Here is a 23,124-nt window from a genome sequence, read left to right as displayed (position 1 = left end):
CTTGTGGTTTAGGGACATTCTGTACTTTTCCTGTTCAGGTCCCCCATGACTTATACGGTGCACCCCAGTAGGAATAATCAGTATCAACCTAATGACCCTAAACGGGATGGTCCTTTCAACACACAAAGTCTGGGATCCTTGTGGTAGTTCTGCTGTTGACTGAAGATTTATTAATCCACACAGTCTGGGGTTCCTGTGGTGGTTCTACTGTTGACTCAAGATTTATCAAGCGCTAAATAAGGTTTTATTTTATTAGCTCCACATGATTGAGTTCATTTTACAGTATCTTGAATTGCACTAAGTTATGGGTTAGCCTTGAAATACTCATGAAATCCATTGTGGAATGACCAATTAATTAATTATGTTTGCTGTTATAACAGTAAGTTTATTATGACGATGTACTTAAAATAAATTGTTTTAAATGTGTAAAACAGTAACGATGATTAATGGGTAGCCATCGGTCAAATATGAATACTCATTTTCATAGAACATGTGAATATCAGTGAAGTGGAATCTTCTGCACGATTTAAAAGGCAATATATAGATTGATTATGTTTATACTCATCTTACAAATATGTTCAGGATACAATTGTTAACACTGTGACATTTGTCGTATCTTGAGATACCGAGTTATGGCCTGCTTGCAACCTTTTCAAAGGTTTTGCATGCGATTTGGAAAGTGTAGGGCAGTGTTTCGCAAAAGAGCTTTTAATGTTAAGTATGCAATTTATTAAACTTCGCTGAATGGGTGAAGAAACTAAAATGTGATAAATACCTAGTCTACCACAAAGAAAGATTCTTAAAGCTCACAGATGCCACATCGATATTTCGGGAACGTTTCGACTGGCCGATAGCGGAATCAGGCAGTTCGCAACAGGCTGGTCAGACAGGATAGTTTATGGGCTGTTTTGTGGCTGATTGTAGGCCTGACTTATGGTCTTCTGGGCCTATTTAATTGTGGATTAAAACAAACATTACCTTCAGCAAGCGCAAATTCATGCAGTCTTCCATATCATACAAAACGATTATACAGTATGTCTTTACAAGTTCAAAACGACCCCAATTTGCAAGCATGGGCCACTTTTGTAGCTGTGTAATTCACTAATGAGGGCCACTTGTATTTTGGTGCCTGAGCATAGTTTCTATCCCAGTACGACACTTGTTTCGAATAAAGCATTTCACCAGCATGTCTTTCTGTTTTCAAATTTGATTCCTAGTGTTGACTGCTAGGCATGCTTGTAGTGTGGTAAGAAACTTGAGCCCCTAAAACATTATCAGTGGTTGGAAGCTTACAGCAGAAATAGTATGCCTCTGCCTGCCGCCACATATGGCTCCTAAAAGAATCAAAGAAAGAAAGGAAAAAATGTCACGAATCCCGAAAATTACCGTCTCCATAATGTTCTCTCATTTACCAAAGCCTTACTGCTGACGTGGCTAATGTACATTGGTCTGCTCTCCATGCAAATTACTTTGAACCTGATCCTCTATAGAACTGTAGTCCTCTGTCTTGTCTAAAACATTAGTTGATCAGGAGCACCTTGGCTGCTTGCTTTCTACACAGGGTCAGACTGGCCTATAGGACAATCAGGCAGTACCAGAAAGACTGGTTTGAGAGACCAGTTTGTGGGCCATTTTTTGGCTGTTTGTTGGCCTTTTTTATGCTCTTCAGGGTCGGGATTTACTGTTGATTTCCCTGGTATTAAAACAAATATTGTCTCCAGCAAGCTCAAATCCGAACAGTCTTTCAAACCTTCAAACACACTTATACAACAAGTTCAAAACTATCCCAATATGCAAACAAGGGCCACTTTTTTTTAGCTTTCTAATTCAGGAATGGGAGGCACTTTTATGTGGTTGCCCAGCCTATTTTCTGTTGCAGTCAAACCCTGCTCCTACATAGCCAAGGCATGGACCTCATTTAGGGGTCACCACGAGTCTGAGCGACTCCAGGCTTGCCCCATGTGACTCCTTGCACTGCATTTGAGACCCCTGGCCTCAGAGCGAGGTCCTGATGAACATCTGTTGGGCCTGCAATCTCTTTGCTTTTTGTCACTTTTTATTCCACTAAAAGTGAATAATAACATTTTTCACTAGTTAGTGTGGTGAAAATGGAGTACAATTATCTGGAATATGACACTCCCTAGCAGTTGAGGTAAGTAGTAAATGCTTTTAAATGTATGTTGTGTACATGATTGCTAGTGAGAGTGTGTTTATGAGAGAGAGTGTGTGTATGTGTGATTGTGGATATATGTATAAACATGAGTGTGTGAGTGAATGTAAAGGTCAAATGGTGTATGATGTCACTTCCACTACCCCTGGCCTTTTGGTGAATTGATGTTCAGAAACCACGGCTTGCCCTTACTAAGAATACTGGTGCCCCACGGCAACAGAATGACCCAGCCCTAGCAAAGAAGAATTAATTTATGCATTACTTCTCAACTGAGATATTCTGCTGGCAGTAAATTAATCTACTTCATCGAGCACTGTTTTCTGTAATGAGGTGTGTTAATTGTAGTATGTCTATTGCTGTCAGGCTGAGTAATGTGTTATTGAAATCAGGCAATTATACTGAGAATCAAAAAACTCTCTACTCTGTAGCATTATTGTTGCCAAACCCTAATTGCTCACTGAACTGAAAGTAGTTGTTAACATGAAATGAATTGATAGATATGTGGTGGACTACTGGCACCCCCACAATGCCCAGTGTTAACATCAATGATGACAACACTGATGTTAAGATATTGTCAGTAATGCCATCCATGATATCATCAATGGTACCATTAAACATGTCATGAGTTATGTAATAGGTGGGTCGTAAGCATAGCAAGGTGGGAGCACAAGTTCTAGTTAGCTCGGTAAACTGGAACAGGTGGATGTGTGTTTGTTTTACAGTTTAAAACGGTTTAAATTGCAACACTTTAAATTACATTTTCACCTAACAATAACATCACTTTAATCTTTGTTTTATTAGTGATTTTCTGAAGTTTAAAAAAAAATCTTAAGTAAGATATTATAGCCATACCTATCTACTATTTCTCCTTCACCTTTGTATTTGTTCCTGAGAACATCTAGGATTTTTTTAACGTGAATTAAAATCCTATTACCCCCTGCATGCGGCCAAACCCCTGCCTTGCACAGCCTTTGTGGGTGTTCTAAGAATGGGAGCAGAGCTTAAGGAAGTTCTGTGGGAGACCAGGAGGATCACAATAGCCCCATTTCTTTTTTATTTTGGGACCAGAGGCGTCTCTCTGGGACCCTCTCCCAAGGTCTAGGGGTCAGTGCTCCCTACTCTGCCCCCTTATGTCCTTTTTAAGAACATTTTCAGGACACAGGGACCAAGTCCCGGAATACACTAATGGTGGCTGCAATATTTCTATTCATGTTGTGGCCATCCAGTCAGAGTGATGGGCTTTAAACAGTCCTCTCAGCCAATCATTATGCTTGAATTCTTTAATTCAAGCCCAACTGTCTATATATCTATACATTTTGAATCTCAATTTCTCAAAAACTACTTAATAAATTTACTCCAAATCACAAAACACGATTTCTGTGTAAAGATCTAGCTTTTTGGTAAATTTGGTGTAATTCTGGTCAGCAATTTTGGGTGTAGAGCTGTCTAAAAACCCGAAAATGGAAATTGCTATTGCCCCCCCCTCTTTTCTTAGCCCCCACTTCCAGGAAGGAGGTAAGGTGAATAAACGTGTCTGGCGCCAAGGTTGTTAGTGAACCAAAAAATGCTCTTTGTTAGGAAACTCTGAAGTGACAGCCACTGTGTTATATATCTATTTGATTCATCAGTGAGTTCCTATTTTTTTAATGTAAAGTAATATATAAATACTTTCCGTGCACTGGTGAAGTGGCCAGTCCTTGCCGCCAACACCCTGCATGCACCCAGGCCGTGCGTGGAGGGGAACTAATGTGTGAGATGATGTTTTTTTCCCTATTGGGCTCTGGATCCATTGATACATCACAGATTTACACTGGGGGTTGCGCTGTGTGCAGTGGTGCATCTGCAGATCCATGGATTGGCCCAAAAATATAATTGGACATTTTTTGCCTATGCGGGGTACCTTAGATACCCATCTGTGTGTCTTGTGGGGTCAGGATAGCTCTATCCTAACCTCTACAGTCTGCTTTTATTTATGTTTTCTCCCCAAGGACCCAGCCAAGAAACAAAATAGCGGCTGCAACTTTCCTATCTGGTTGCAGCCAGCCTAAACTGTGAAACTACTGAACAGATATACACCAAATCACAAAACCATGATCTACAGACAAAGATCTATCTTCCTGACAAATTTGGTGTAATTCCATACAGTGGTTCAGACTGTAGCAGTGTGTAAAAATTGCAAAATCCCAATAGACATAGAATGGGGAAAAAGTTATTTGCCCCCGCTTGAAGAATCACCACAAAAATGTCCAGATAGGGACTAACGCATCTTGTACACTACTTTTGAGAATAGAAAGAGAAAGGGAGCAAGAGTGAAAGAGGACAACATAAATAAATAAATGGAAACATAGGTACAATATTAAAACATAAAACAATATAGGTGTGTGTTTGTATTAAAGTATATATGAATACACACATACAAACATATATATGCAAACAGATAAAAATAGAAAGCGAGAAATAATAAGTACTGTAGAATAAAAAATTAAATATTGCTATATAGAATAAGTATATCAATAAAACAAAAATAAACCAAAACAATGAAAAAAGAAGTACAAAAATGAAAAAATGGAAAACAATTGCACAGTGATTTATTATGATGGTGAGCCACAGCAGAGGCTAATGAGCCAAGCAACCCACATTGTATCCAGTTTGAAAATTAATTATGCGTGATGGCGCACCCTTTGGCACTATTGTGAGCTGGAAACAAATCTAATTATAAGCCCTGCAAAAGGGTGTTGGTCTGACTGAAATGAATTTCACCCCAGTCCCTGTGAAGGCAGAACTTACTTAACTTTCTACAAATTATGTTTTTTTTGGCATGTGTAATAACAATCTTAGGGCCTGATTATGACCTTGGCGGAGGGGATTACTCCATCACTAACATGACAGATATCCCATCTGCTGTATTACAAGTTCTGTACACACAATGTATCATGTAGTATGGTGGGCGTTTGTGACGGAGAAACCCCCGCCGTCAAGGTCGTAATGAGGCCCTTAAGTTAAGTTCTAAAAGAATGCTATGTGTTTTTTGAAGCCCAAAATATACAATCATGATTTAAAGAGTAGTGCAAGAATGTCAAAGGAAATCTGATATGTGCCAATGCAGTGATAGCACTTTGCTGACTCTGCTACTGTAGAGACATGTTACTAAGCACAACGTTCAATCTTCAATTCTGAACATTATGCACCTTGCCTGTGCAGTTCCCAAAATGCACTTTACAATTTACTTAATTTCAGAGGTAGGCTGAAACATTTCTAAACTATTGAGACTGCAACAGTGGTTAAGTGTAAAATCCCAAAGATGGGTAAAGTAAGGCCATCCCCCTATAGAAATTTGACATTTATTCCCCTTGTGCAGGGATTACAAAGCTTTATCATGAACATACATGGCAGTTAAATATGCCAAAAGGTAATGTCCAATAAAATGTCATGTTTTGGGCCTAGTACACATGTAGCGAGTGACTATTTACCCGATTCTCAAAGCACAACATTTCAAGTAAAGCTGCAAATTGGGTCAATAAAAGCACAACAACTGATGTGTGTGGGAAGCTGTGAAAAGAACATTTTCCTGCAGTGTGGTTTATTATACTAGTTCTTAATTGATTTTAATTGTCTTTTAATTAGTTGTATCTATCTTTTGTTTACTCTTTAGATAACAATGGACAACACTGACAGCACTGTAAACTGAAATCTTACATTCGTCCAGACATATTGTACGGTTGGGCAGCAGCAGGACCTTGCCAGGTAGCCCACCAATGTAATCTGTTTTTTTTTTTTTTTGCGGAAAATCTTGCAAAAAATTGTATACAGTAATTGAGCACTTAGTAGTGGATGATAACAGAAGAGTAACCTTTCTGGGATGTTGTTATGAGTAATGTTACAAGACGATTACATGTTTGAGGGAATTTGAAAGAGGCAAGGACAGTAATGCCACATGAACTTTCAGTTTATTCACACTGCCTACTTATTTATGCAGGTAAGAAATCACATCCTTCATGGTGGTGGAATGATGCTTTATGCGCCAGAAAGAGACAACATCTGCAACTTAAATACAGAAATTGACAGGATACATTCGCTAAATTAGCCAATGAACAAATCACAGATTAGAATATTTAAAAAAAACTAAAAACAGATATTTGAATCCATTTACATAAATGTATTACATATACTGACATCACACTATGATAGTACTGGAAATCCAATTACTGTGTCATATCTGTTAGTTGAGTTAGATGTCTTTATCACAAACATACATAGTTTCATAACAGCTAATGCCAATGGATGATGAAATGTATAGCTCTGTCATTATTTAATTAAATTATCTTTAATAGGTTCTATTTCAAACTTGAGGTTCGTTAAGGTAAAAACAAGGTTTTAACCTGAAATACGATAATAACATTTTGCAATTTCCAGTTGTAAAATAGACAAGAGCAGTTTTTAATGCAAGAAATCATTCAACCACTCTTTTTGTTACAATAATCAGAAAAGTTTGTGTAGTCTTTTGGACACATATTAATAATATGGGCATTTAAGAATAAGGGAAAATTACACGCGCTACAACCTGATGGGATTTGTGTCATGAAAAATTGTGATTAATATTTCAAAATTAAATTGCTGCACATAGATCATGACTCTATTTTAGAAACTACAAGTATCCAGGTGATTCTCACAAAATGCTGTGTGTAGGAAATACTAATCATGGTGGTAGCGAAAAGGGAGTTGAGAGAGTTGGTGTTTGAGAGCCTAAAGTAGCAGCTGAATTTGGGTGTGGAATATCAAAGGAGTAGGCTCTTAGGTGACAAAACAATTTAGTTTTGAAGAGATATATGGAGTGTTTAATTGAGATGGCTTACTTGTGAGATTCGTAATAAAAGGTGCAGGCACATTTAGATGCTCAGTGAGGAGAGGAAAAGACATGGACATATTATGATGGTTGTGGATGGTTGACTTAAAGGTCTGCACAAAGGACTCTGTCGGAAACATGCATCCATTATATGTTGATGTGAAGAGAAGTTGACGTGATACATACAAGGTTTAGTAGAGTGTTGCTAGCAAAATAAATTGGTGTCCTTTTTAACCAGTTAGGAGGGAAAAATTTGGTCAATACATATATTTTTCAAATTGTTATCACTTTCCCTAGACCTTGATACAGAAAAACACCATCCTTGCTCTCAAAGGATCATTTGGAGAAAGGTAAATGATTGATCATATTTCATGCCTGTTTAATCACTGGTATATTTCAAATTTACTCTACGGTTGATAATATGAATGATCTTGTCTTGATTGATCCAAATTATTATTATGCCTCTTGTTGGACTTGGCCCTTTTTGCAGTGTCATCCACAAACTTTTTGCCTCCTTCCTCCTATTTGTTCTGAACAGGTTTTGCTGGTTTTGGTACTCAGGGAACTTTACCACTGCTGACCAGTGCTAAAGTACAAGTGTTCCCTGTGTAAATTGTTATGTGTAATTTACTTTCCCATGATTCTCATATTTGATTTACTAGTAAGTCTCAAATAAAGTGCACTACAGGTGCCCAGTGCCCGTAAATCAAATGATACTAGGGCCAGCAGCACTGATTGTGCCACCCACTCGAGTAGCCCTGTAAGTATGGCTCAGACCTGCCACTGCAGTGTCTGTGTGTGCAGTTTTAAACTGCCAATTTGACCTGGCAAATGTACCCACTTGCAAGGCCCAAACCTTCCCTTTTTATACATGTAAGGCACCCCTAAGTTAGGCCCTAGGTAGCCCCATTGGCAGGGTGCAGTGTATGTTAAAGGTGGGACATGTACTAATGTGTTTTATATGTCTTAAAAGTGAAATACTGCCAAATTCGGTTTTCACTTCTGCAAGGCCTATCTCTCTCCTAGGTTAACATGGGAACTGTCTTTAAATATCTTTTAAGTGCAGTTTCCCTTTGGAAGCAGATAGAGATCTAGAGTTTGGGGTCTCGGAACTCTCAATTTAAAATTACATCTTTTGGTAAAGTTGTTTTTTAGATGGTCAGTTTGAAAATGCCTCTTTTAGAAAGTGGGCATTTTCTTACTTGAACCATTCAGTGACTCTGCCTGCTTGTGTATTCCCTGTCTGGGTCAGACTGGCAGTTGGACTGTTGTAAATTCCCTCTTGACAGTGACACAAAGGGAGCTGTGGTGTAGCCTGTATATCCTGATGAGTCTCCTGGGCTAGAGTGGGGAGGGAGGAGCTGACATTTACACCTGAATGAGCTATGCCTGTCCTCACACAATACAGTTTCCAACCCCCTGGTCTGTGTCTGGGGCCAGGCCTGGGCAATGCAGGATTTTGTAAACAACTAAGACTTTCCATTGAAGTTTGCCAACTTCAAATGCAGAAAGGGGTATAAGTATTACATCCAAAACCCCAGATTTTTAGATTAATTCTGGATTCAAGAGGACCCTCTGCCAAGGAGAAGAGCTGGAGGAGGAGTACTGCTCCTTTGCCTTTGACTGTGCTTTGCTGGGTTGGCCTGCAGTTGCTGCTTCTGCCTGAAAGAGGACAAAGACTGGACTTTGTGGTATATTCCTGCTTGTGAAGTTTCTCCAAGGGCTTGGACTGAGTTTCCCCCCTGTTCTGAAGACTCAGGGCCATCAAAGACTTTCTCTGCCAGCACCTGGACTCTCTTGCTGAGACTCCTACCCTGCCAAGTGGTGTCTGATCCAGTCCCTGGGCCCTCAAAAGGAGAAGCTGGTGAAAAACCAAGAAGAACCAAGTACACCGACTTCGGACTACTCCGGACTGACACTCCTGCCGGATCCCACAACACTGCCTGCAACTGAAACCGTGGTCCTTACTTGAGTGGGATGACCCCGTGAGCCTGACGCCACCGCAGCCTTGCTGAAGTCCACAACTCCGGGAGTCATTAAGTGCCATGTCATTGACGTCCGTGACACCCGACTTCGCCGCACCATGCCGTGACTGCCGGATATCGACCCAGCCGGAAGTGCGTGCATCCTACCCTCTTGCCAATGTCACTTCACCTCCACAGCAAGGACCCAATACCTCACACTGACTCCTTCACTGCGCAGCACCGGAACCGACGACGCACTGGATCCAGCAACGGCTTGATCCCCGACTCCGTGCACAAACTTGTTTCCTCATTTTCACAAGGTACTGGTGATTGGCCGTGATTGGCGCCATTAGCATCGGATTGTTGGGAACCAATCTGTCACAATGCCGTGGTATCACCAATGTGAAGCATTTCTGTTTCTAAGCGCTATATCGACATTTAATCGTAAAAAATTCATAACTTTGTATGTTGGATTTTTGTTGTTTTTGTCATTTTACTCAGATAAATATTGGCTATTTTTCTAACCTGGTGTTGAGTCCTTCTGTGGTGTTTTCACTGTGTTACTGGGTGTGTTGGTACAAATACTTTGCACATTGCCTTTGAGATAAGCCTGACTGCATGTACCAAGCTACCAAGCGGGTGAGCAGGGTTATCCTAAGTGTGTATCTCCATTACCCTGAATAGAGTGAGGGTCCCTGCTTGGACAGAGTGCAAGCTGTCTGCCAACTACAGACCCAATGTCTAACACCTCTAAATGTTATTTATGTTTATTTAGATTGTTGCTGTGGCCAAAACTGTAGGCTCCCTCTGGCTGGTCTCACATTTTTGTGTTTCTTGATTTAAATGTAACATTTATGTGACATGCCCCAGATAACTATAACTTGTTTTGCTGCCATGTACATTTGTGCATCAATAATTACATTGAAAATGTTGCAGTGATATTATCCATGATATTATAGAACATGCCATGAGTGATATAATATCTGAGTGCATTAGCAGTGGATGGTGAGGGCACACAGTATAGTTACCTTGGGATATGAGTTATAGTTACTTAAGATACCTAAAGTTGGTGAATTTCAGGGGTTTTCTTCTTTTCAAACGGTATTGTTTGAAACTGGGTTTGTGGTTGACAGAGGTAGGCACTCTGATCAAGCAGGAAGCACAATCATGGCCAGGGAAGCCATAAACGCACCCTATACTAACCTGTGCTAACCTTGTGGTTGCTTGACAGAGAGCAGTCAGGCTTAACTTAAGAGGCAATCTGTCCCATCTTTGTGCAACACTTAAAATGCAAAACTGTGAAAACACCACACAAAAAGATTCCACACCAGGTCAGACAAAACAAACTTTACTTAATAAGACCAAAACAAAAATCCAATCAGTAGAACTTGAGTTATGTATTTTTAAAGACTAAACTGTAAAATAGCACTTAGAAGCATTTATTGGCAAGTCAAGTGCGATGGAGCGCAGGTCGGCTACATGGACACAGTTAGGCCTACTGAACAAAAGTACCTTATTCCTGGTTATGGAGTGCTGCATCACTCCAAACAACGCAGTAGCAGTCATGCGTCTAAAGTCTCCATTCAGTAAAGGTGATATGTTAATCTTTTCCAAGCAGCAGCGGTGCTGAGCCGATTCTGAGATGGGGTGGAGTTCAAGTACAAGTTCCTGCCACATCAACGCCGAGGATTAAGATGCCGGGGCTTGTGATGCGAATTCCAGGGTCGAGGATGCATCGTGCAGTTGAGATACTGCATCTCTTATAATGAGCGCAGACGCTGCGATGTGGAATTTTAGCATTGCATCAAGGCTGTCATCGATGAGGCTATGAGGGCTTGAGTTTTGACCCACGCTGTAGAGGTGTTGCAGTGATTCTTCTCCACACAACAGCGTTGATGCAGCGATACTGCTACCACAGCAGGGGATGGGTCAGTTCTGCTGATGCTAATACCCTAGGCTCACTTCTAAGGGCCCAGGACTGGGGTGGCAGCATTTGGCAGAGCAGACTCACATTTAGCAGAGTCCACGTGAAAGAGCAGGGTAATTGGAAGTCTATTATTTTCCTGATACTTCAGATCAGGAGGCCAGTCAGCTGGTCCTTGGGGTCACTCTGAGTTCAATAATACAGGTCCAGATCTTTTCACCCTCGCAGGCACACATCAGGCAGCAGGGAAGCTCAGCAAGGCAGGAGTCTAGCAAAGCAGCAGTCCAGCAGAGTGATAGCCCTTTCCTTCTTGGCAGGGTGGTCCCAGGTCTAGAAGTACACTGAGCTGGTGGTGTCAGAGTTCCAGTGCTAATACCCAATTTGGCCTTTGAAGTGGAGGAGACTTCAAAGACAGGCCTTTGAAGTGTATGAGGTCCTGCCCTTCCTGCCCTGGCTCCAGACTCACTACAGGGGGTTATGGAGCCCTTTTGTGTTTGGACAGGACACAGCCTATTCCGGTGTAAGTGAGGCTGTGGCCTACTCCTCCCTCCGATCCTGCAAGGATGGACCATCAATGCCCATCAAGTCACACCCAAGCTCCCATTCTGTGTGGCTTTCTTGGGGGAATACACAAAGCCCAGGCGTCAGCCACATCAGACAAGTGATAGAGATGGGCAGCAGGCACCAAATGGCTAAATTAGGAAAATGCCAACTTTCTAAAAGTGGCATTTTCAGAATTAGTCTTTATAATTCTACTTCACCATTAGTTGTGATTTTAAATTGTGATTCCAGAGACACCAAGCTCAAAAACAACATTTCTTGCAGATTGCGAATTACACTTGTAAAATGTATTAAGGTAATCCCAATGTTATCATATGGGAAAGATAGGCCTTGCTGTAGTGAAAAACGATGTTGTGTTGGGAGTTTTTCACTACCAGGATAGGTAAAACTTAACAGTAAATGTCCTGCCTGTTATATACATTGCACTCTGCCCTCTGGGTAGTCCAGGGCCTACCTTAGGGGTGATCTATGTATAGAAAGGAAAGGTTTGGGTCTGGCAAAAGGTTTATTTTGCCAGGTAATCATGCCAGTGTAACACTGCACATACTGGCTCTGCAATGGCTTGCCTGAACATCGTTGAGGGCTTCTTAAGTAGGTGGCACAATTAGTGCTGCAGGCCCACAAGTAGCATATAATTTAGAGGCCCTCTGCACATGTAGTGCATTGTACTAGCTACTTATAAGTGAATTAAATTTGCCATTTGGGGATAAGCCAATATTAGCATGTTTAGGTGAGAGAATACAAGCATTATAGCTCTGGTTAGCAGTAGTAAAGTGCACAGAATCCTAAAGCCAGCAAAACAAGGTCAGAAAAGTGGAGGAGGTAGGCAAAACATTTGGGGGAAGGCCACCCTAAGACTCTCAGGTCTAACAAGTATGTTTTAACTGCCATGTTCACCTAACTATAACATGCCTTTAACCTTTAGTTTTTCAGTGAATTTCTAGTTTTTTTTGTGGAAAATGCCCACCTCACATTAACATTTGCCTGCTCCCACCCAGCAGAAGCATTTTTAAAGCTCCCACTGTGTCGGAGTGGACGTACAGGCAGGAAAACTACTGTGTCCCAGGGATAACTCTCCAGGACACAGTGAGAGGCCCAGGGGTTACTGTCCTTGGGCCTTTCAAGGCTTGGGGAGGGGGTCATATGCTCCCCTTCCCTTTAGTTTACGTTCCACCCATGGGGATCGAGTCCCTGTGGCCTATTGAGACTCAAGGGAGGGGGCTGTGTGCCCCCTCCCCTTGAATTGAAGTTTGATTCCAGGGAATGGGGCCTCCTAGAGGATCATGGAGTGTGTGCTTGTCCTAAAAATTAAAAAGAAAAGTAAGTCTCCGTGGTCACTGAATCCATGATCAGAGGAGAGTTTATCATATTTTTTTAAGCAGTCCTAGCTAGAGCTCTATGCCCTTCGGCTGAAGTGCAAAGCCCTCTTGTGTTTATTTTGTAATTGCATTTTGTGGACTAAAGAATGCTAAAAGTTAGACTCTGACACATGTTAGTTTTTATTTTTTACTATGCGAGTGTCCTCTAATTTGCATGGGGGCATAGCCTCAGCAAATGAGGGAAGTACTTAGCCTCTGCACCTGCACCATATTATGGACTCAGTTGCAGAGCCAAACATATTGTTAGTAGGAGCACTGACAGTATGCCACAAAAAAGCGCACTGTTAGTGTTCCCCCTTAGGGCAGACCTAGGAGGAGAAAAGGGTATTCCACGGACCCCTCGCACATTCCCCTGCAAGTGGGTGAAGTCATTCACTGCACCTGCCTTTAGGGGAATCTTTATGCCTTTTTTAATCAAACAACAAGGACTGACCGATATTCCAACACCAGAACCTGGATCAAATTCTAGAGCAAACACAGTGGTCCTGTGGGTCAAATGTATCCAAAGATTTACTAACCTATCTATGGATATAGTAGCGTACCATCAAATGATTCTCAAGGCCCAATATACTCTGCAGGCACAATGTAGTATTTCATCAAAATCAAATAGCATTAGTCAAATTTGAGTGTAGAAGCTGCACAACATGTTCAGTGCATTATACATATTTAAATCTGTATACATATATACATCATACCACCACAGAGTATCAGCATGAAGTTGTCCTCTACATCAATATGAATACATCAACAGCTTAAATCATGTGAGAATGATAACCCCATAGGAATGTTGACGTTCTAACCCAAAATGGAATCAAGCCGTGGACAGAGCTTGACTTTCACTCAGTGGTGTCCTCCCAGGGCAGCTTGATTTAACAGCTGTCCTGTGGGCAGCACACTCATTGTAAAAGAGCACACTATCCAGGTCTGCACCAGGAGCACCTTTTGAAAGGTGCACCGTGGCACAACCAGTGAGAGTGCAACCTATGTATAATACAGGCCCTAGTGGTTGTTGACTTATGTTGACTGAGGTATAGGACAAGCCTATTGAGATATGGACAGGTGGCCCATCATGAAAGCATGGTGTGCTAATGCTTTTTAGAGTGAACTGGAAGCTCATAATTACGAGGGACACCAGGTCCTGTTGTTCCAGAACTTAGCACAAGAAACTATTCTTTAAAGACATGCATGGAATAAAATGTAAAAATTTCATTTTTATATAGTTGCAGGAGAGATTTTTACAACCTACTAAGGAGAGGATAACTTGAAGGACTACAGGAGAGCGAATAGGACATTTACTGCCTGTTGAATGAGCCACAAAATCATTGATATCCTGGAAGCAAGAGTTAAGCTAGAGGGAGATTTAATTGCTGATTACGAACATAATTAGTATATCTAACCTTCTTTATGGGGTCATTAGTCTGCATTGTTTAGTTTTGATAACATAAAAGTACAGTTTGAAAAAACAGACCTAGAGATCTGTTCTTTCTGGTAAAGAGAATTCTTTCCCATAACACATACCCTGAGTAGAGAGCTCTGAAAGCAGGAAAGAGCACAAACTCTCAGGTTACCGCTGAGAGCTGTAACAACCTATTTCGCGTTAGCACTGCCGAGAATTAATAATTAAGGACAGTACATCACGAAAACCCCATGGGTGCTTATTATAGTTCTGCCGTTTTTTTGTTTTCACTGATGTGAAATGGACATTTTTATTTAATGATGCTAAAACAAAGGATATGATCAGCCCAAACTAAAATGATATGAATCTTTTCTTTTCAAAGCCTTTTTCATCAGACATAGTACGCTCTCTGTTTACATGGTTTTACTTTACTAACCCATTCCATAAATTACCTTAATATTTTATCTTTATTAATCTGTCTGATAAATTGTTTGCAGGCTTGTTTAAGCATCAATAAAAAAAGAAATAGCTTCAGTTTCTGATTTCAAAATGTAGTTAGTCCCATTCATTGTTTTCTTAATCGTTATGATTAAACTGATCCCTAAGAATTGCCCTTTTTAATTTACTCTGCTTACTTCTCTCTCTTTTCGTACCTTTTTATTAAAATTGTAGCCCACGTTTCTATTAAAGCAATGCCACTGATGTCCCTACATTTAGAAATCATACACTGAAATTAATATAGTTTTCACTGAATAAATCTCCTCATCACAAAAGCCTAATGCCAGTGTCTCTTTTCCAGACTTCACAATCCACAAGCAAAATGAACAGATTCATAAAGGAAGAGACGTCCTGTTTAGAGGGCACTGTTGCACTTGTGGCGAGCCAGTTATGACTCCAGCTTTGTTTGCAAGCCCCTTCATCAGGGGCGGCTCCTCTATGAGGACGAGGAGCGTCGCCCCCTCACCCGCCAGCAGCGGCAGCTGCAAAAGCATTCAAAGAAAATTACCCTTTTCTTTGAAAGGGGCAGGCCATGGGGGTGACGTGACTACTCCCCCTCACTGTGCATGTTTGTTTGGCCGGCCGTCTCTGGCCGGCCAAACACACATGTGCACAGGGATCTCTCCAGCCCATCAACACAGTTGCTGGGCTGGAGAGAGCCTGCACAGGCTCCCAGTCAGCCTGGGAGTGCCCAGTCCCAGCGCTCCCACCCAATCCTGACCCTGCTTCGAGCAGCGTCAGGATTGGATGCAGGGCACGCTGGGAGTCTGTGCCTGCAGCATCCGGCGACGAAAGAGAGGAGCGGCACAGGAGCAGAGGTACATTTAAAAAAAAATCTATTTTGTTATTAATTCCCCCCGTACCCCTTCTGCCCTGCGCACTGCCCCACCCCACCCCCAGAAATCCCCGCGAGCCGGGACTGTCCTTAAACATGTAAAATGAGCAAGAGTTATCGAAGGAAGTGGTTTAGAGTGTAGTTGAGAAATTATGTCATTTTGGAGCTCAATCAAGACATTGACAGGTCAATTAAAGAATATTTTGATTCTAATTCAATATTTTGTTAGGCCATGTGAATAATCATTTCTTTCCAGACAAGTATTTTTTAACTCGTTTTTTTTATCTCTCCTACTGTACAGCGGAAATCAAAAGAGGGATAAAGGAGAGATCATGCCACAGTGTCAGTCATTTTCTGTGGTTCATTTTTTTGTAATTGATTGCCTTTCTCACATCAATGTGATAAGTGATAGAATGGAAGTAAGAGGATGGGCCCTGGTATTGCCATATTGTACATGTAGTTTTTACACTTTTTTGCCAATTATTTTGGAGCCTCTTTATGAACCCACCTGTGAACACTGTGTTAATGGCCGTAGTTATAATCCCGTAACTGGAACCATTTCTGCCATATTGGGAGAATGGCTGTTAATATTAGGGAATAACTTAAAACAATGGTGTTGCTCCTGGTCATTTCCACATCCTCGCTCTGGTAGCCTCTAGATTATAGAAGCATTTGCAGGCTCTATGAAGACAGTTGTAAAGGTATCTAACAACTCGGTTTCTCAATGACTCTGCCACATTGCCCCGAAAGATGAAGAACAAACATATGTATCATATGCATACAGGAAAGATACAATTTGGAAAAACAGGGAACAGCAAGTAGGAAAGTAACAATATAATGATCAAGCATGTGGAGAAAGAAGGAAAGACTGACATAAAATCAGTTACAGCCAGCAAACTCAGGTAACTATAAACATTGACAATGGGGGAAACAGTATTATTATGAAGCGCCTATTGCATGTACAAGAAATTACAGCGATATAAAGATACTTAGCCGTTTCATGTGAGTGATCCAGATTTTTCACTACACCATTACCAGTGCATGTGGTCTGACCTCTAAACATGGTGAAAAATTTGAAAAATTGGTGTTAGACCTGACAGTCTTAGGGTAGTCTTACCTTACCTAACTTTTTGCCTGCCTCCCTCCACTTTCTGGACACTGCTTTTGCTGGCTTTTAGACTCTGCGCACTTTACCACTGCTAACCAGTGCTAAAGTGCATATGCTCTCTCCCTTTAAACATGGTAACCTTTGATCATACCTGATTGGACTATTTAATTTACTTATAAGTCCCTAGTAATGTGCACTATATCTGCCTAGGGCCTGTAGATTAAATGCTACTAGTGGGCCTGCAGCACTGGTTGTGCCACCCACTTAAGTAGCCCCTTTTCCTTGTCTCAGGCCTGCCATTGCAAGGCCTGTGTGTGCAGTTTCACTGTCACCTCGACTTGGCATTTAAAAGTACTTGCCAAGCCTAAACCTCCCCTTTCTCCACATATAAGTCACCTCTAATGTGTGCCCTAGGTAAACCCTAGAGCAGGGTGCTGTGTGGGGGAAAGGCAGGACATGTACCTGTGTAGTTTACATGTCCTGGTTGTGTAAAACTCCTAAATTCGTTTTTGCACTACTGTGAGGCCTGCTCCCTTCATAGGCGAACATTGGGGCTGCCCTCCTACATATTGAAGTGGTAGCTGCTGATCTGAAAGGAGTAGGAAGGTCATATTTAGTATGGCCAGAATGGTAATACCAAGTCCTGCTGACTGGTGAAGTTGGATTTAATATTACTATTCTAGAAATGCCACTTTTATAAAGTGAGCATTTCTTTGCACTTAAATCTTTCTGTGCCTTACAATCCACGTCTGGCTGGGCTTGGTTGACAGCTCCTTGTGCATTCACTCAGACACACCCCAAACACAGTGTACTCAGCCTCACTTGCATACATCTGCATTTTGAATGGGTCTTCCTGGGCTGGGAGGGTGGAGGGCCTGCTCTCACACACAGGACTGCCTCACCCCCTACTGGGACCCTGGCAGACAGGATTGAACTGAAAGGGGACCTGGTGCACTTCTTAGCCACTCTTTGAAGTCTCCCCCACTTCAAAGGCACACTTGGGTATAAAACAGGGCCTCTGCCCTACCTCATCAGACACTTGCTGGAGAAGAAACCTGAACCAGAACCTGCATCCTGCCAAGAAGAACTGCCTGGCTGCCTAAAGGACTCTTCGAAAAAAGAGGGGGGTAAGAGAGGAGGATTGGGCGGTCCAGTGTACACCCTCCCAACAACGTACTAATATGATTTGGTACACTGTTCCGAAATTGAAAGAGAAGGAAAGAGAAAGAGTCCTGATAATCAGGAGCAATAGTCCTCACACACCATATTTGGTGTCATGCTTCATCATCAGACAGCTCCTCATCAGACTGGCGCTGCAATGTCTGACGGGCACCCCCCGAGGGGGGGCTCTTTGCCGGAGATCTTTTTGAATATACTCGATGATGCCGCGGAGCCAAATATGGGTCCGAGAGAGGAAAAAATGTACAGAGAAAGAATAGTAAAATTGGCTCAAATCCCTCACTTAATAGTTTATTATTCGCTGTTGGGAAATGGTCAAGATTAAAAAGAAATCAAGGGAGTGAAACTGGAGACAATGCCCGGACACTCACACAAGAACAATCAGAATAATTAGGGAGGATGGAAGGGATCCAACACTCCTTAGTATGCGGTCGACATGTTTCGCGTCGTTGTTGGTCCAACAGGATCCCGTGACGCTTCTTCAGGACCTACTAAATCATGAATTTTCTCCAAAAGAAAAAACAAAATACCTACACTCCTGTTGACTAACACTCACAGTCTGGGTGTCATCAGTCGCTTGCTAGGACTAAACCGGACTGGTTTTCCTTTCCTATCAGTCGCCCTAAATATGGGAAAAAAAGGGGGCTGAGATTAGCTCAGTATATCATCACTTCACCAGTATTCAGGAATGATGAGTATAATTAAATGTAGATAAAAGGGGGTGACAAACTTGTGCAACACTCAGTGATCAGGTGGTTGTAGGCACGCCATGCTGGTAAAATATAGGGTGGCTTACCATATCCATTAGACAATAGGCTCCATGGGATATCGCTGGCCCATCGCCCGGTATACAGAAAATCTGATGGTAAGAGAACACATGCCAAAAAAGGGGGCACCATATTGTAGTTACATAATTATCATAAGAGTCCAAGGCAAAATGACCATAGTTTGGAGATGCGGGACTGACAGTGAAAGTGAAATATAAAAAATAATATACATATATATATATCTCACTTCAAATCTGAACAAATACATCAAAGAAGTAAAAAGATGTGTAAGTCATCAATTTATGCAGAAATACTCATGAACATCCTCAATGTCACGTACAAGGTGGAGTGAGCAATGAAGGTAGCACATTCAGAAAGTTAAAATGAACGGAGAAATACTTCATTTCAAAATAAATCAAGAGTAGTGCCAAAGTTCAGAGGTAGAGCGGCACATGAAGGGGATAAAGATAGGGGGGTATAATGACCCACGAGTAGTTAAACCCCATGTATCACACCGCAGTCAGTAAAAGTAAAAATGAAAAGTTGAGCTGAGGAAGTACATATAGCTAAACCACGGGCGTCTCGCTAAGTGCAGAACAAAAGGTCCCTAAGACCTGGATGCATGAGTACTGCAGCGTTCGAAAGAAGCGTCGTGATGAAATTCGGCATCAAAATGGAGAAATGGGCACTTACTTTCTTGGTTACCGGTGTTAGATGCAGCACCTACCCGGGGGTCGCGTTCCCGAACGTAAACGGAAAAGGAAGGCTGCCGGTATAAATAGTCTGCGCGTAGAGCGCGTGTTTACCAATTAGGTAATTAGTTGCTAAGTAACTTCCTCGTGAGTTGGGAACCTTTAGAGAAAATGGAAAAAGGACTGGAGAAACGGGACGTGGTGAATGTACTCCGCGTGCGGCGGCCATCTTAAGCTAATGTATTGGTCATAAGGAAACAAGAAATAACTCAATTCAAGCTGTAAAAAATTATCAAAGACCTGTGGAAAACTAAATTAGCCTAACCAATATTATGGATACAGGGTGGTAAGGTCTAATCCCCTATAGTAAGGGAAAAAATGGAAAGAAAAAGAAAAAAACGAAAAAAACACGATGTAATGGATGGAATGACCATCGAGCAGAACCTTCTGAAATCATTGTTAGAAGGGCAGGAAATCAGCAGCTGCCTACTTTGAAAGATGGAACCAAGGGATATCATCGTTTAATCCCTGGTGGTGGGTATTGAGTCTATATACCCAGCGTTGTTCAAGTTCAAATAGTGAGCGGGTGCCTGGCAAGTCACAGGTCTGTAATACCACCCACCGCATATCATCTGGTGTGTGGTTAAGTTCAATAAAATGTATGCTAAGTTTGGTAGTAGTACGTCCACACCGGATGTTGCTACGGTGTTCATTTATCCTAATCTTTACAGGTCGTGTGGTCATCCCCACGTATCTGAGATTACAAGGACAGGTGATAAGGTAAACACAATTGCGGGTGTTGCAATTAGTATGTCTCATCAGATGCCAAGTTAAAAAGGGTTCTAGATGTAAAGTGTCTGTATGTTTAGTGAGTGAACAGACATTACAATTCCTACATGGAAAGTGACCTTTGACTGGGGGGAGATCCCATAGAGATCTCTGTCTGGACGAGGTGGTGGTGGGTCTAGGTCGGGTGTGTACCAGCATGTCTTTTATGTTTGACGTCCTCTTGAACGCAAACACAGGCTTGGGAATATTTTCACCCCCACTGCAGAGGACCGACCATCTCTTATTGATTATCTTCTTAACTGTGTTAGAAAGTGGTGTAAATGTCGAAACACAGGTAAGCTTGTTGTCCGTAGACTTCGGGGTTAGCTGTAATAGTGAGTCCCTATCACTATACTTGGCTCGTTTGTAAGCTGTTTTTATAACTCTGTCCGGGTAGTGGCGGTCGTGTAGTTTAACCTGTAAACTAGAGGCTTGGGTATTGAATAGTCGTAAATCACTACAGTTCCGTCGAAGACGTAGAAACTGTCCAAACGGTAAATTTTCTCTTAGTGCTTTTGGGTGATGGCTCTCGTATAATAATAAGCTGTTCCGATCAGTCATTTTATGAAAGGTACGGGTCTTCAGTCGACCTTCCTCTATGCTGATTAGCAGATCTAGGAAAGGGATCTCTGTGGTAGATACAGAGGAGGTAAAATTAAGGAAGGGGTCTAGACTATTTACCCATGTCGAAAATGCATCTACTACATCAATAGGGCCATGCCAGATGACAAGGATGTCGTCTATATAGCGACGCCACAATTTGATATTAGCGGTAAAGGGATTAGACTCAGGGAAAATAAAACATTTCTCAAAGTCGTACATGTATAGACAAGCTAGGCTCGGGGCAAAAGTGCTGCCCATCGAGGTCCCGCGGATCTGATGGAAGAGTTTATCCTCAAACTGAATTTTTTTTTTAGTCAAAGCTAGACTGGCACAGTGCATGATGAAATGGACAGGTGTCGTGAGTCCTGAACTGGTAGATAAAAGAGACGTCTCAACTACCTCCAGTGTGGCCACTTGCGGGATGTTGGTGTATAGAGCCTCAACATCAAGTGTGATCAAGGCGTCGACATACACTGTGGAATTAATGGTTTCAATTAGGTTAAGAACGTCTGTAGTGTCTCTCAGGTAGGTGGTTGATTGTTGTACAAGGGGTCGTAGAAAGTGGTCACAGAATATCGAAAGTGGTTCAAGGACGGACCCAATCCCTGAGACTATTGGGCGTCCTGGTGGAGGGGAAATGCCCTTATGAATTTTAGGGAGGCAGTAAAAGTAAGGGATACGAGGATCATCTGTATCCAAAAATTCTGCTTCCTTTTGTGATATCCAAGTGTTATTGACAGCTTCCTCTATCATTCCACGTATCTCAGTTTGCAAATAACCCGTAGGATCCCGATCAATATGGGCATAGTAGGTAGAATCGCCAAGAAGGCGAAGGCATTCCTGTCTGTAATCTTCAGTATTCATCACAACAATGGCGCCTCCTTTGTCTGCTGGTTTAATAGTAATATTGGAATCAGCTGCTAGAGCTCGGAGTGCCTCGTTCTCAATTCTGGACAAATTAGTAAATTTATGTTGTGGTCGTAGATTTGCGATGTCAGAAGTGACCGCTTTTTCAAAAGCCTGAACCTCACAGGGCATAGAGATAAGTGGAGGAATGAATTGGGAAGGTTTTCTAAGACCCGAGTCCAATGGAGAGTCAACAGTAGGTCTATCTTTAAAGAAAAATTGCAGGCGTATTTTCCTAAAGAACCGAGCCAGTTCGCATTGCAAACGGAACGGATCGTCCTTTGGAGTGGGGACATACCCCAATCCTCTATTCAGTGTCTTGGTTTCATCAGGGGAAAGGAGCCTAGAGGACAAGTTAACCACTAGGTCTTTGTTGAGGGGGTCTTGCCCTGGCTCCTCGTGACCATCTGTGGTTCCTCCTGAGACCAATGGACTCGTCTTCCTCTCCCTCGTCTTCTGCCTCTTCCTCTGCCCCTGCCTTGGCCTAAAAAAGGCACATAAGGTGGCATCGGACGGGGTTGGTAAAAAGGGAAGGGTTGATGCCATGTCATCGGGTGACCCGGGTGGTATTGTGGAAAATTGAAATAAGGTTGGGGTCTATCGTCATCCGTGCTCCATCCGTCAGAGGATGAACTATGACTGTATTTGCGGGGTTTCCTACCAGAGGTGGAGGAGTCATCTGATGAAACGGATGGAGTCTCCATCGTATAGTCTTCTTTGATGTAAGGGTAGATTTTCTCTCTATTGAACCTATTAATATCTTTTTGTAATTTGGTGATCTTCTGTTGAGTCAAGAAATCTTTAGTTTCGTTAAGGTCAGTATTGATTTCTGCTAATCGGCTCTTGAATGCTGCTATAGAGATTGTGGTTTTGAGTGTATTCTCCATAAAAGTGATCTGTATCGCTATGGATTCTGCTAGTCGTCTTGATGTATTGATAATGAGGACCAGCCAATCCCGGGTGCATTTCCATGCAATCTGCGCCCAGTCCTTCCTAAAGGCAAGGTCTTGTAGGAAGATCCTGGGCATGTTGGATACCAGTAGTCCATTAGGAGCTATATTAGCTCTCAGGTATTCGGTCATGATAGTCCCATGCAGGACTGTTTTAACCAGGTCACGTTTAAGTGAAGACAGTTTGTCCCATTCTTCTTTGGTGGGGCCAGAAGGTCCTGCACCGTCATTAACCAAAATGGAGGGGGTCTGCAAAATGGCAGACACGATATCATCATCAAAGCTGAGACCTTGAAAATTATCCATACTGAAGATCTCAGGGAAATTATCAATATAACAACCCCACAGCGAACCCGCTGTACTGAATACTTCGAAAAAAGAGGGGGGTAAGAGAGGAGGATTGGGCGGTCCAGTGTACACCCTCCCAACAACGTACTAATATGATTTGGTACACTGCTCCGAAATTGAAAGAGAAGGAAAGAGAAAGAGTCCTGATAATCAGGAGCAATAGTCCTCACACA

At 42.1% G+C, this 23,124-nt stretch overlaps 1 protein-coding gene across 3 annotated transcripts in view; it reads left to right on the top strand.

Moving 5' to 3' along the window:
• Positions 1-23,124, top strand: part of CNTN1 (contactin 1) — an 895,734-nt gene that overhangs the window by 130,241 nt on the left and 742,369 nt on the right. For 2 of the 3 annotated variants that reach the window (XM_069228856.1, XM_069228858.1), the window contains exon 2: positions 5,823-5,914. The gene's annotated coding sequence lies outside the window, so the exon portion shown is untranslated. Of the gene's footprint in view, positions 1-5,822; positions 5,915-7,310; positions 7,364-23,124 lie in introns of all 3 variants that reach the window. The other variant, XM_069228855.1, reaches the window with a different exon arrangement.

The sequence above is a fragment of the Pleurodeles waltl genome, chromosome 4_1 (genome assembly GCF_031143425.1).
Source record: "Pleurodeles waltl isolate 20211129_DDA chromosome 4_1, aPleWal1.hap1.20221129, whole genome shotgun sequence".
Taxonomy (NCBI): Eukaryota; Metazoa; Chordata; class Amphibia; order Caudata; family Salamandridae; genus Pleurodeles; species Pleurodeles waltl.
Note: the sequence above shows the minus strand (reverse complement) of the source record. Positions and strands in the feature narration are given on the sequence as shown.